We start from the raw sequence: 12160 nt of genomic DNA, 5'->3' as shown, positions 1-12160 counted from the left end.
ATCTTTTCTGACCAGAACGCTATGAGGCTAGATATCAATTACAGGAAAAGATCTGTAAAAAATACAAACACATGGAGGCTACACAATACACTACTTAATAACGAAGTGATCGCTGAAGAAATCAAAGGGGAAATCAAAAAATACCTAGAAACAAATGACAATGGAGACACGACGACCCAAAACCTATGGGATGCAGCAAAAGCAGTTCTAAGAGGGAAGTTTATAGCAATACAAGCCTACATCAAGAAACAGGAAACATCTCGAATAAACAACCTAACCTTGCACCTAAAGCAATTAGAGAAAGAAGAGCAAAAAAAAAAAAAAAAACCCCAAAGCTAGCAGAAGGAAAGAAATCATAAAGATCAGATCAGAAATAAATGAAAAATAAATGAAGGAAACAATAGCAAAAATCAATGAAACTAAAAGCTGGTTCCTCGAGAAGATAAACAAAATTGATAAACCATTAGCCAGACTCATCAAGAGAAAACGGGAGAAGACTCAAATCAATAGAATTAGAAATGAAAAAGGAGCAGTAACCACTGACACTGCAGAAATACAAACGATCATGAGAGAGTACTACAAGCAACTCTATGCCAATAAAATGGACAACCTGGAAGAAATGGACAGATTCTTAGAAATGCACAACCTGCCGAGACTGAACCAGGAAGAAATAGGAAATATGAACAGACCAATCACAAGCACTGAAATTGAAACTGTGATTAAAAATCTTCCAACAAACAAAAGCCCAGGACCAGATGGCTTCACAGGCGAATTCTATCAAACATTTAGAGAGGAGCTAACACCTATCCTTCTCAAACTCTTCCAAAATATTGCAGAGGGAGGAACACTCCCAAACTCATTCTACGAGGCCAGCATCACCCTGATACCAAAACCAGGCAAAGATGTCACAAAGAAAGAAAACTACAGGCCAATATCACTGATGAACATAGATGCAAAAATCCTCAACAAAATACCAGCAAACAGAATCCAACAGCACATTAAAAGGATCATACACCATGATCAAGTGGGGTTTATCCCAGGAATGCAAGGATTCTTCAATATACGCAAATCAATCAACGTGATACATCATATTAACAAATTGAAGGAGAAAAACCATATGATCATCTCAATAGATGCAGAGAAAGCTTTCGACAAAATTCAACACCCATTTATGATAAAGGCCCTGCAGAAAGTAGGCATAGAGGGAACTTTCCTCAACATAATAAAGGCCATATATGACAAACCCACAGCCAAAATTGTCCTCAATGGTGAAAAACTGAAACCATTTCCACTAAGATCAGGAACAAGATAAGGTTGCCCACTCTCACCACTATTATTCAACATAGTTTTGGAAGTGTTAGCCACAGCAATCAGAGAAGAAAAAGAAATAAAAGGAATCCAAAGCGGAAAAGAAGAAGTAAAGCTGTCACTGTTTGCAGATGACATGATACTATACACAGAGAATCCTAAAGATGCTACCAGAAAGCTACTAGAGCTAATCAATGAATTTGGTAAAGTAGCAGGATACAAAATTAATGCACAGAAATCTCTTGCATTCCTATACACTAATGACGAAAAATCTGGAAGTGAAATTAAGAAAACACTCCCGTTTACCATTGCAACAAAAAGAATAAAATATCTAGGAATAAACCTACCTAAGGAGACAAAAGACCTGTATGCAGAAAAGTATAGGACACTGATGAAAGAAATTAAAGATGATACAAATAGATGGAGAGATATACCATGTTCTTGGATTGGAAGAATCAACATTGTGAAAATGACTCTACTACCCAAAGCAATCTGCAGATTCAATGCAATCCCTATCAAACTACCACTGGCATTTTTCACAGAACTAGAACAAAAAATTTCACAATTTGTATGGAGACACAAAAGACCCCGAATAGCCAAAGCAATCTTGAGAACGAAAAATGGAGCTGGAGGAATCAGGCTCCCTGACTTCAGGCTATATTACAAAGCTACAGTAATCAAGACAGTTTGGTACTGGCACAAAAACAGAAATATAGATCAATGGAACAGGATAGAAAGCCCAGAGATAAACCCACGCACATATGGGTCACCTTATCTTTGATAAAGGAGGCAAGCATATACAGTGGAGAAAAGACAGCCTCTTCTATAAGTGGTGCTGGGAAAATTGGACAGATACATGTTAAAGTATGAAATTAGAACACTCCCTGACACCATACACAAAAATAAACTCAAAATGGATTAAAGACCTAAGTGTAAGGCCAGACACTATCAAACTCTTAGAGGAAAACATAGGCAGAACACTCTATGACATAAATCACAGCAAGATTCTTTTTGACCCAGCTCCTAGAGAAATGGAAATAAAAACACAAATAAACAAATGGGGCCTAATGAAACTTAAAAGCTTTTGCACAGCAAAGGAAACCATAACCAAGACCAAAAGACAACCCCCAGAATGGGAGAAAATATTTGCAAATGAAGCAACTGACAAAGGATTAATCTCCAAGATTTACAAGCAGCTCATGCAGCTCAATAACAAAAAAATGAACAACCCAACCCAAAAATGGGCAGAAGACCTAAATAGACATTTCTCCAAAGAAGATATACAGATTGCCAACAGACACATGAAAGAATGCTCAACATCATTAATCATTAGAGAAATGCAAATCAAAACTGCAATGAGGTATCATCTCACACCGGTCAGAATGGCCATCATCAAAAAATCTAGAAACAATAAATGCTGGAGAGGGTGTGGAGAAAAGGGAAGACTCTTGCACTGTTGGTGGGAATGTAAATTGATACAGCCACTATGGAGAACAGTATGGAGGTTCCTTAAAAAACTACAAATAGAACTACCATACGACCCAGCAATCCCACTACTGGGCATATACCCTGAGAAAACCGTAGTTCAAAAAGAGTCATGTACCAAAATGTTCATTGCAGCTCTATTTACAATAGCCAGGACATGGAAGCAACCTAAGTGTCCATCATCGGATGAATGGATAAAGAAGATGTGGCACATATATACAATGGAATATTACTCAGCCATAAAAAGAAATGAAATGGAGGTATTTGTAATGAGGTGGATGGAGTTAGAGTCTGTCATACAGAGTGAAGTAAGTCAGAAAGAGAAAAACAAATACAGTACGCTAACACATATATATGGAATCTAAGGAAAAAAAAAAAAGGCCATGAAGAACCTAGTGGCAAGACGGGAATAAAGACACAGACCTACTAGAGAATGGACTTGACGATATGGGGAGGGGGAGGGGTGAGATGTGACAGGGTGAGAGAGTGTCATGGACATATATACACTACCAAATACAAAATAGATAGCTAGAGGGAAGCAGCTGCATAGCACAGGGAGATCAGCTCAGTGCTTTGTGACCACCTAGAGGGGTGGGATAGGGAGGGTGGGAGGGAGGGAGATGCAAGAGGGAAGTGATATGGGAACATATGTATATGTATAACTGATTCACTTTGTTATAAAGCAGAAACTAATACACCACTGTAAAGCAATTATAATTCAATAAAGATGTTGAAAAAAAAACAACAAAAAACTAATGGATTGGGACTTCCCTGGTAGTGCAGTGGTTAAGAATCCACCTGCCAATTCAGGGTACATGGGTTCGAGTCCTGGTCTGGGAAGATCCCACATGCCACGGAGCAACTAAGCCTGTGCACCACAACTACTGAGCCTGTGCTCTAGAGCCCATGAGCCACAACTACTGAGCCTACGTACCACAACTACTGAAGCCCACACACCTAGAGCCCATGCTCTGCAACAAAAGAAGCCACCACAATGAGAAGCCCACGCACGGAAACAAAGAGTAGCCCCTGCTCACTGCAACTAGAGAAAAGCCCGCGCGTAGCAACAAAGACCCAATGCAGCCAAAAATAAATAAATAAATAAATAAATAAATTTATTTTTTAAAAAAAGTAATGGATTGAACATTTAGATAAAGTGGACCGATTGAAAGACACAACATACCAAAACTAACATAAGAAGAAACAGTATCTGAATAGCTTTACATCTACAAGGAAATAGATTTTGTAATAACATAAGTTACCACAAAACAAGGAATGAATAATAAATCCAAATTATGCAAAATGGTTATCTCTGTGCTGGAGGTATGGGGATAAGAAAGAGAGACTTCAGCTTCAGTGTTGTGGTCCTGAGACTCTCCTCTAGAGTGCCACAAAGAGTAAGGAGATGACACCAAGCACTGATGAGAATGTGGAGCAATGGGAACTCTCATACATGGCTGGTGGGAGTGCGGGATGGTCAACCACACTGGAAATTGTCTGGCGGTTTCTCTTAAAGTTGAATATACACCTATCCCATGTCTGAGCCAGTCCAATCCTGGGTATATGCCCAACAGACCAGCTCATAGCAGTTTTGTTCATGACATCCAAAAAAAGGGTAACAACTCTGATGTCCATCAACAGGAGAATGGATAAACTGCAATATATTACTGTAATGAGATACTACACAGTATGAAAATGTCACACTCCAACTATTTGCAACCACATTAATGAATCTCATAGACATCCTGATGATCAATAGAAGATGGGCAGAAAACATACTATGAAGTTGTTTTATCGACTCGAGGACAGTGAAAACTCACTGACGGTGTCTGAGTATTGGAGGTTACCTTCGTAGGTGGTAGTATGGACTAGGAGGGCTCACAAGGAGCCTCCTAAGGTCTGTATCTTGACCTGAATGGTGGTTACTTGGATTTATTCATGTGTAAAAATTCATCAGGTTGGGACTTCCCTGGTGGGGCAGTGGTTAAGAATCCACCTGCCAATGCAGGGGACATAGGTTTGAGCCCTGGTCCAGGAAGATCCCACATGCCATGGAGCAACTAAGCCCGTGTGCCACAACTACTGAGTCTGCATGCCACAACAACTGAAGCCTAGAGCCTGCACCTAGAGCCTGTATTCCACAACAAGAGAAGCCACTGCAATGAGAAGCCTGCACACCTCAATGAAGAGTAGCCCCTGCTTGCCGCAACTAAAGAAACCCCATGCACAGCAACAAAGACCCAACGCAGCCAAAAATAAAATTAATTAATTAATCTTAAAAAATTTTTAAAAAATCATCAGGTTAAGTCCTTTAAGATTCATGAATACTGATATGTGTCAGTTGCACTTCAGTTTTGAAAAAGCAGAAAAAAATAAAGAGTGAAGGGGATGCATGGAAGTCTAGTGTAGACCTTTCTTCTAAGAATGAAACACCTCCTCTAAGAAGCTGGTTGTACAGATAGTCACACCAATTAGAGGCCATTCTAGAGCTCAGGAAGGAACTAGGAGATGAAAAGAATTCCCAAGAAGGCGGGAGATGTTCCTGGTGCAGGAACTGGTCACAGCTTCAGAGGGAGGTGAGAACAGAAGCTGTAGGCAGCAATCAGATACAGATGAGTCTGAAAGGACTGAGGAAAGAGAAAGAGAAGTAAGCAATCTTTATTTCCAACATGAATTTTCTCATAGGATGAGGCCCCAGCAGCTGGGGAGTGGTGAAGGTTTGGAATAAGGTGAATGGCTGGGAGAGCTGCTGCAGGAGACAGAGCTGGGCGGATGCACAGAGCAGATGAACAGAGACAACAGGGTGTGCAGCATTACGCAGACAAGAGATGACGAGAGAGTTGATAATGGTGGTAATGGTGACGCTCAGGAAGGGGATGGACTCAGGAAATGGATGTGGGGTATAAAATGGACAGGACTTGGAGATGGCTGGATGAGGGATCTAATGATTGTTCAAGGTTGGTTCTGGCCTTCTCAACATCTTGGATGTGACTGGTGTCCCCAGGGAGGTCCCAACAAGAAGCTTCCACGGAATTTCAGAGGCAGCAGTCCCTCCCGGTCTGCATGCTGTAGTGACCCCCACTGCCTGGCTCTTGGCAACCCACCTGAGGAAGAGCTTTGGGAAAAGCCTCTCTTCACCATCCATAGCTTTTGCCCAGGATTCAACAGGTAGGTCAGTTCTGGTTTGGGAACAGGATGCCCTGTTTATGGAGATAAAGGACAAAGGTGTTTTGTAAAGACCATGAGGACCCTCTCTATAGAGTGTGGTATTCAGGACAGGGAAGATTTCAGAATAATGGTGCTCCCATGCAAGCAAAAAAAAAGAAAAAAAATGCTGACCTGGATCCTGAAACCAAGGCGCAAACACCAGCCTAGGACAATGTCTACCCGATAGTCTCCATCCTATAGAACCCAACACTGGGCAGGTGTACACCCCACTCACATGCAACCACGGGACACTGGAAAAGTCACCCACTCCTTCTGCAGCTGTTTTCTAATTAATCTAAGTCAGTGTGTCTCACCAAGTGACGCCTGATTCTCACCACAGACCAGTTCAAACTAGATCTCTGGGGTAAGGCCTGGGCATTAGTAGTTTCCAAGGCTCCCTGGGTAATTCTGGCACCTGGGAGTAATGAAAGCCCTTGTCTCCATCAACTTGCAAATGGTACCCCCAACCATCAGCAGTCTCAAGCAGACCAGTGACTTAAGTCTGTGGCTCAGTCAGAAGGGAGAGCCTTGACTGTGGGAGAAGGAAGGGGTGAACTGGGTGTTCGACTGCTCCAGTTACTGCTGCAGCATCTTGTGGCTGGTGAGGGACCCGGATGAGGCCCAAGCAGACCCGTGCACTGGGAGAAGGAGCAGGAAAACAGAGAATAAGGTTGGCCTCAGTACCTGCCACAGTCCAAAGGCAACTGAGCTGGGATTCAACACCAGGCAGCCCGGTTCCGAAGCCCGGCCTCCTGAGCATCGCACTGGGGAGAAAACGGCTCAGAAGCCCTGTGTGGGGTCAGCAGCTGGGAAAAAGTGGGCTGCTGATTTGGGGGGAATGTGAGTGTGAGGATTTAACTGTCGGGGACCAGGGGATGGTGCGAGGGGCCTTCTTGGTGATTCCCCAACTTGTGCATTGTAGGAACCACAAAAGAGGCAGACACGGGGAAACCCACGTGGTGATTTGGGTAACTGTGGACATTCCCACAGACATCACCTTTCATCTCCTTTCAGCGTCATTTCACAAAGGAAAGGGCTTTGACCACCAAGAAAGGCAGAGGATTGCATCTCATCACGAAGGGGCATCTTCTAAGGTTGAGCTCAAATGTTAGCATTTTATCTTCCCGAGAAACTAAACACTGCCACGGCTGTGTTTTCCTTATACCATGGGGCAGGGGAGCCTGCTGGGGGCTTGAGATGCTCCAAAGATGGATCTGGTGGAAGCCACAACAGTAGGTACATGAGTAAAACATGCACTGGGCTGGACACATAAGACTGTGCATTTTACTAAAGTAATAACATTAAGAATGTAATAATATCACTGAATAATATATAAGAGAGTTTAAATTACCACAATAAAATATTTTGCTCCAAAATCTGATTGATTCCTTTGGGCAGGAGGTCCCCAGAGGGGAGAGAACTGGATTCAGAGTCAGGCAGCTTCAGGAAAACCCAGCACCTCACAGGATTCAGTGAGCAGAGCAGGGCAAGTGCCTGGAACAGGCCTGACGCAGCATCAGTGCTTGGTGGACATTAGCTGTGACTAATTGCTACTAAAGGCTTTTCTTCCAACCAAACCTCTTAAATCAATTTCTTCAAAAAGGGAATCTCTAATCACTCTAGAAAAATGGGAAAACATTTCCCTTGCTACAAATAAAAGGTTACCATCAAAACACAACAATGAAATCAAAATAAGGTGATTAAGTCCCAGAGAGTTCAGCAGCCTGCTCAGGGTTGTGAAAGTTGCAGGCCGCTCCCTCTGCTGAAAAGGGAAATCAGCAACGGTCATGGGTGGAAGGCATGAACGAAGCATGAGCTGAGACATTTTCCTGCCATGAGTCAGGAGGGAAACAGCTTTCTCAGTGTGTCCATCAAAGCCATCTGGTGATACATCTGTGTGTCCTCTAAAATCATCTGTGGTCCCAGCAGAGAGTGTGGGGAGGCCAGAGGAAGGGGATGGTCATACAGACACTGAGGGCCAAAGAAGACTTTCAAATGATATTGTGTTGTTTACAAAGATGATGGGCAGCATGGATGGCAGACGCCTCCTAGGGACCTGCCTGACTCTCCCCCTTCTTGGAGAATCAGCCCATCATCCACGACCCTGCTAACTGGGCAGTGGGGTCACCTGACCCAACCAGGTTGGGCCAGTCAGATTCCCCTCATGGGAATCTTTCATAAGGGTCCCAGGCTGAGCCTGGGCTGAGTGCTGGAGCGAGAGGTTGTGGGAAGTGTGGGCTCAAGTGGTCACTTCCTGTCACAAAAACACCTACACAGGGGAATTCCCTGGTGGTCCAGTGGTTAGGATGCTGCACTTTCAATGCCAAGGGCCCAGGTTCAATCCCTGGTCGGGGAACTAAGATCCCACAAGCCACACAGCACAAACACAAACAAATAAACAAAACACCTACACAGAAAATGCATGACAGAAACACGCAGAGAAAAGTAGAGATAAGAAATTTGAGGGTCTCAGAGAGCAAGGACTGAGATGCCCACTTCTACCCAAAGCTGTTGTGAAAAGAGAGTGACACGAGCAGAGCCACAGAGAGAAGCCAGGAGGAAACCCAGAGCCAGGGCACAGGCACACGTTCCTGAGGACAGCTCCTCAGGACATCCTGTTCCTGGGATCCCCGCTTCCTTCCATGAGGGGGACCATGCTTCTTGCCCGATGATCCGTGGTGGAGACAAAGGGAGAGCAGGCAGGAGAAGGCGAGCCCAGAACATGGCAGGGAAAATGGGGAGGAGGGTGGGCAGCTCCAGAGACCTTCTCCACAATCCGGGCCTTGAGCGAGAGGACAGAACAGAGAAGGAGGCTGCAGGTCTCCCCCCCGACCCCCCATGGAGGTGAGGAGAAGCCTTACCCAGTGAGACCAGGAGCCTGTAGGTCACCAGCATCACCTTCCGGTACAGGGTCCTCTGAGCCGGATCCAGTAATTCCCACTCCTCCGGGGTGAAGGTCACAACCACATCCTTGAAGGTCACTGGTGCCTCAAAAGTCAAATAGAGTAGCATCATGCGCTCTGGGGTTGTTGGATGGGATCAGAACCTGTTTAATTTAGGTGTTGTCCTTCCCAGCCTACTATAGTTGGGAACACAGGCTCTGGTGGCCAATGGACAAGGTGTGAGTTTCAAGTACTTGAGAGCTGTGTGACCTTGGGCAGGTAACAACGTCTCTGAGCCTCAAGTTCCTCTTCTGTAAAGCATTCTGTATAATAACAGAAACTAACTCTGAGGAGGTGGGGGGATTGAGTGAAATGAAACATAACCACAGTCCCTCAGAGCAAATCAAGGGCCCAATGGAAGCCCACTGTTACCATTGTTTTTTTCTTATTTTTTGCTATATAGCAGGTTCTTATTAGTTATCTATTTTATACATATTAGTGTGTATATGTCAGTCCCAATCTCCCAATTCATTCCACCCCCAACCATTGTTTTGTTATGATTATTTTTCCTCTTTGCTCCTCAAACACCCTGGAAAATCCCAAGCATGATCCCAAGCCAGATCCCAAGCATGTGGGTGCAGCGGGTACTTTAGCTAGGACTAAAAAGACCAGGAGGGACTTCCATAGTGGTGCAGTGGTTAAGAATCCACCTGCCAATGCAGGGGACACGGGTTCGAGCCCTGCTCTGGGAAGATCCCACATGCTGCGGAGCAACTAAGCCCATGCACCACGACTACTGAGCCTGCGCTCTAGAGCACACAAGCCACAACTACTGAGCCCATGTGCCACAACTACTGAAGCCCACGCACCTAGAGCCTGTACTCCTCAACAAAGAGAAGCCACATCAATGAGAAGCACACTCACAGCAATGAAGAGTAGCCCCCACTTGTCGCAACTAGAGAAAGCCCGTGCGCAGCAATGAAGACCCAACACAGACAAAAATAAATAAATAAAAACTAAATAAATTAATTAAAAAAAAAAAGACCAGGACCTACCTCAATGAAGAGGTGGCATTTGAGCAGAGGCCTGAACAATGCACAGGGAGACAGTGTTCCAGGCGGAGGGGACTACAAGGGCAAAGGCTGGGAAGTGGGTAAGAGCTTGGCAAGTGGAGGATGGTGTAGCTGGGAGGGCAGTGAGCCAGGGAAGGATGGGAGGGGAGAAGGACACACAGACAGCACAGAGGTAGTCAGAGGGACAGCTGCAGTGGGCCATGGTGGGGGTTTGAACTGATTATAAGTGTAATGAGCGCCCACCAGCTCTCCAACCAGCTACTGAGCCCCTGTTCCATACAGGGCTGGCCCTGTTCTAGGTCTAGATATAGAGCAGCAAACAGCGATGCACAGATCCTCAACAAGTAACTGAGCAAGACAATGTCAGATGGCCCTAAGGGTTCTGGTGACAAGAAAACAAGAGTGGGGAGATTAGAGAGCCTGGGGGCAAATCCGGAAAGGCCTCTCTGAGGAGGGGCCACACAACTGGAATGAAGGAACAAAAAGCAAATACACAAGACAACTCCTGATGGTGACTGGGGGTATGACAAGAGTAAACAGGGTCACATGCTGGAGAGAAGCCTGGGGCCTGCTGTGTGTTGACATTCAAACGCACACCACATTCCCACAGAGCACCATCACCCAATCTTTAATGGACTCACTTTTCACATAAAAGGAAATGTCTTAAACAGGAAACTGAATTTACTGCTGTAAATGGCAAGCCAGCTTTGCATACTGTAAACAGATGGCAACTGCCAAGATGAATCCAGTGACTTCCCTGGCTCCTAGCCTGCCCAAGGGTACTCCTAGCAGAGGAGCAGTGATTCCAAAAATATTGCACCCACTGTGCCTTGGTCCACAGGCTCTCCCTCTCCCTCCAGGCCTCAACTGAATACAGGACCAGATTCCCCTAGGTGAGTCCCTAAGATCATTATAGGACAAGGGGCTCTGCTCCCTGAAAAGTGTCTGGAGTTATGCTACCTGGTTGGATACTGGGGAACACATATCACACATATGCCCTCTCTGATCACCTCAAGCCGGGGGAGGAAATGTTAACATTCTCATTAACCCCAAGAGATGGGAGACAAGGGCAGCGAAGACACTTGCTCAAGGTCACAGCCCTGGGAAGGGCATGGACAGAATGTACACTGAAGCCTCCACACTGTTGCTTGAGCTGTTTCCTAAGGCTCAGTCCATTCAGATGGTGCAGGTACAGAGGGGATTCTGAGACGTCCCATTTCTCTCTCGCTTGTACTGCCTTCAGGACAAAACCAGGGAAATGGCCTCCTTGGACCCTAGAAATCAGAGTAACGAATAGCCCAACTAGCATTTCCTGAGCATTCCTGGGTACACTGTGCTGCATTCAGTGGTTTTCACTCCCTGCCCCACTCATCTCTCACAAGGACCCCAAAGAGAAGACGCTGGGATTAGCCCCATTTCACAGCAGAGGAAACTGAGCGGTCAGGACGTAGCAGACTTTCCTGCTACTGGGCAGTGGCAGAGCCTGGAGCTGCACCCAGGCTGTGGGCTCCAAAACCTGCTTTGCACATCTGCAACACACACTTGGGCTGGGAGGATGGCTGAAGACACTATGTGTAACGGGGAGCTCCATGTATGTGTGGGGGGTGCAGGGAGTTCCCTCGCTGCTGCTGACTCCACTCATTCTTAAGCCTGCTCTCCACTTGACAGCTAGAGGAAACCTATTAAAACCTGGATCAGATCCCTTCCCTCCTTGCCTCCAAATTCTCTATCGTTTCCATCAACCCAAAAAAAGACCCCGGGACTTCCCTGGTGGCGCAGTGGTTAAGAATCCGCCTGCTAATGCAGGGGACACGGGTTTGAGCCCTGATCCGGGAAGATCCCACATGCCGCGGAGCAACTAAGCCCGTGCGCCACGACTACAGAACCTGCGCTCTAGAGCCTGAGCGCCACAACTACTGAGCCCACGTGCCAAAACTACTGAAGCCCGCACACCTAGAGCCCGTGCTCCACAACAAGAGAAGCCACCGCAATGAGAAGTCCACACACCGCAAGGAAAAGTAGCCCCCGCTCGCCGCCACTAGAGAAAGCCCGCGCGCAGCAACAAATACCCAGCACAAACAAAAATAAATAATAAATAGCTAAATAAATAAATAACAACCCAAAAAAACCCCAAAAAGAGACCCCGTTCCTCACCCTGCCATTCCAGACCTGACTTCTGTCTCGCCACTCTGTCCCCAACAGGCA

At 45.7% G+C, this 12160-nt stretch overlaps 1 protein-coding gene across 4 annotated transcripts in view; it reads right to left on the bottom strand.

Moving 5' to 3' along the window:
- The window catches only part of LOC309648147 (zinc finger protein 550-like), a 142108-nt gene that overhangs the window by 9177 nt on the left and 120771 nt on the right, over positions 1-12160 (bottom strand). For 3 of the 4 annotated variants that reach the window (XR_014256495.1, XR_014256497.1, XR_014256498.1), the window contains 2 exons: positions 8862-8988; positions 5898-5993 (listed from right to left, as the gene is read on the bottom strand). The gene's annotated coding sequence lies outside the window, so the exon portion shown is untranslated. The remainder of the gene's footprint in view (positions 1-5897; positions 5994-8861; positions 8989-12160) is intronic. The other variant, XR_014256496.1, reaches the window with a different exon arrangement.

This window comes from Balaenoptera physalus (assembly GCF_965194825.1).
Source record: "Balaenoptera physalus genome assembly, chromosome: 19".
NCBI classification, from domain to species: Eukaryota; Metazoa; Chordata; class Mammalia; order Artiodactyla; family Balaenopteridae; genus Balaenoptera; species Balaenoptera physalus.
The sequence above is the reverse complement of the archived record's forward strand: the minus strand, read 5'-3'. Positions and strand labels throughout refer to the sequence as shown.